General features: G+C 56.4%; 1 non-coding gene across 1 annotated transcript; it reads left to right on the top strand.

Moving 5' to 3' along the window:
- The first annotated feature begins 1,832 nt into the window (after positions 1-1,832).
- On the top strand, positions 1,833-1,935 carry BCR38DRAFT_t82. The gene has a single exon. It is a non-coding gene; the product is annotated as a tRNA-Thr (tRNA).
- Positions 1,936-2,421: the final 486 nt, after the last annotated feature.

Genomic DNA, 2,421 nt, shown 5'->3' on the forward strand with positions numbered 1-2,421 from the left:
CTTCGACGGAACGCAAGCGATGCACCCACAGCGCGCACCCACGACGAGAAGTCAAAGCTACTAGCTGAGAGGTTCTTCCCAGACCTAGATATAGACCTGTCGGATCTCGATCACAACCCGCCACGGACGAGACCAGACCTGGACGTCCCTAAGGAGGTAAACGCGAAGGACATCGAGGCTGTTATCAAGAAGACAGCGGCTTGGAAGGCCCCGGCGATGACCAGATCCCTACGGGCCTGCTGAAAATCTGTGGTAAACCCCTATGGGAGATCCTAGCGGATATAGCGACCGTAAGCTTTAGGCTAGGATACTACCCGGAGCGCCTCCGCTCGGCAAAGGTAGTCGTTATCCCTAAGCCGAACAAAACGACAGCCCAAAAGCAGACCCCTAGCGGCTGGCGACCGATAGCGCTGCTTAGTACGATAGGGAAGGTGATAGAGGCGGTGATATGCCAGCGTATCACTACCGTCGCGGAGACGACCGGTCTGCTACCAAACGGCCAAATGGGTAACCGAAAGGGGCGGTCCACCGAATTAGCGATACGTATAGTCGAGGACGTAACCTATACAGCTTGGAGGCGCGGAGGGATCGCCACACTACTACAACTTGATATTAAGGGGGCGTTCGACACAGTTAACCACAGGCGTTTGATTTCTATACTAGCCCGGAAGGGCTACCCGGAGTGGGTTCAGGAATGGGTACACAGCTTCGTAGAGGATAGGACAGTACGCCTCCGGTTCGACGGTAAGGAGTCAGAGCTGATCCCTCTACGAGCTGGCGTCCCCCAGGGGTCGCCACTCTCCCCGATACTATTTATCCTATATATCTCGACGCTATATGAGGAACTAGCGGAGAAACACCCCCTACTCAGCGTGAGCACAGACACGGGCGCGACCTGCCGCCGACTAGAGGACGCTTGGGCTACGTGCCAACGGTGGGCCGCCAGGCACGGGATGGAGTTCGCTCCGGACAAGAGTGAGCTGATGCACTTCACTAGAACCCGAGACCCCTCCCCGCAGAGTATCCGTCTTGGAAACGCTACAGTAACGCCGAAGGTCTCGGCAAGGTGGTTCCTAGGGGTCTGGTTTGACCGCAAATTAACGTGGCACGCCCATACCGAACGGGTTAAATCAAAAATGGCGACTCAGAAGCTAGACCTAACAAAGCTAGTGAACATGGCGTGGGGCTGCGATCTCATACGGGCGAGACTACTGTACACGTCGGTTATTCGCAGCGCGATCGCCTTCGGGGCGGCTGCGTGGCACACTATAAGCGAGGAACCAGCGGGACCAGCTAAGAGCCTAGTCGGGATACAGAATGAGTGCCTCCGAATAGTCTGTGGCGCCTACAAAGCGACACCGGTCCGACACCTAGAAATAGAGGCAGCTATCCCGCCACTAGACCTATATCTCAGTGCCCGGGCTGCTAAGTTTGAAGAACGGCTACGGAATAACGGCAAAAGTAGCCTGCTTCGGAGCGCGAGCGCGAGAGCGTCACACATACTCCGACAGGACACGCCGGCGAGACGGAAGCGGACGTCACAATCGCTCAGACCAGCGGGGTACATGATAGAGAAGGAGGCTAGGGGCTCCGAGTGGATGAGCAAGGAGAAGGAAGCCCTGGCCGCCCTCCTAGACCACTGGGAGAAGAGATGGCTCTCCGGGGCAGCACAACACGACCGCCAGCGACGCGCTATCGCCGAGGAGCCGGAGGGCCCCTCGATGCGAATGCCGAAACAGGGCAAGTACTCAGACCTAAACCGACCGGAGGCGTCTACCCTATGCCAGATCAGGACCGGAAAAATAGGACTATCAGCTTTCTTATTTAAGAGAGTCGGCTGGTGTAGTTGGTCACTTCGCTGGTAGATAAGTCCCGATTTGAGCCTCGCCCACTTGGGTCGGTGACGAGTCGCGGGTTCGAATCCCGCAGCTGACACACAAGGGGGTTTAGTCAACCCTTACGGCACGCTGCCCACCTTGTTGACTTCGCCTACCTAGCGATAATAGGGAGGTTGGTGCAGTTTAGGATTACGAGCATCCTAGCCAGTCGACCGTCAAGCACTACGTCGGCGGAATATAACTCGACAGCCGGTCCAGAATTCGAATCGTTAACCCGACCCCTTATCGGACCTCGCCTATTCATAACGCTCGTTGGCGAACCCGACCCCTTATCGGACCTCGCCTATTCATAACGCTCGTTGGCGAACCCGTCCCCTCACGATAGAAGGCGCGCAGCACGCCCTCTCGCCGCGATTCTTGCGAGCGTCTAGACCACGTTACGGTCTATCCACTTGAGCGTATGGTTGAGATGTATACGCTCGACGAGAACCCCAATTAGCAGATACTACGACTTGTCGCGACAAAAAATAGTCGAGCATCTTCTGCACATCAGCAGCATCCCACCCCTGAGGACGAATTTAAG

This window comes from Pseudomassariella vexata (assembly GCF_002105095.1).
Source record: "Pseudomassariella vexata strain CBS 129021 chromosome Unknown BCR38scaffold_3, whole genome shotgun sequence".
Taxonomy (NCBI): Eukaryota; Fungi; Ascomycota; class Sordariomycetes; order Amphisphaeriales; family Pseudomassariaceae; genus Pseudomassariella; species Pseudomassariella vexata.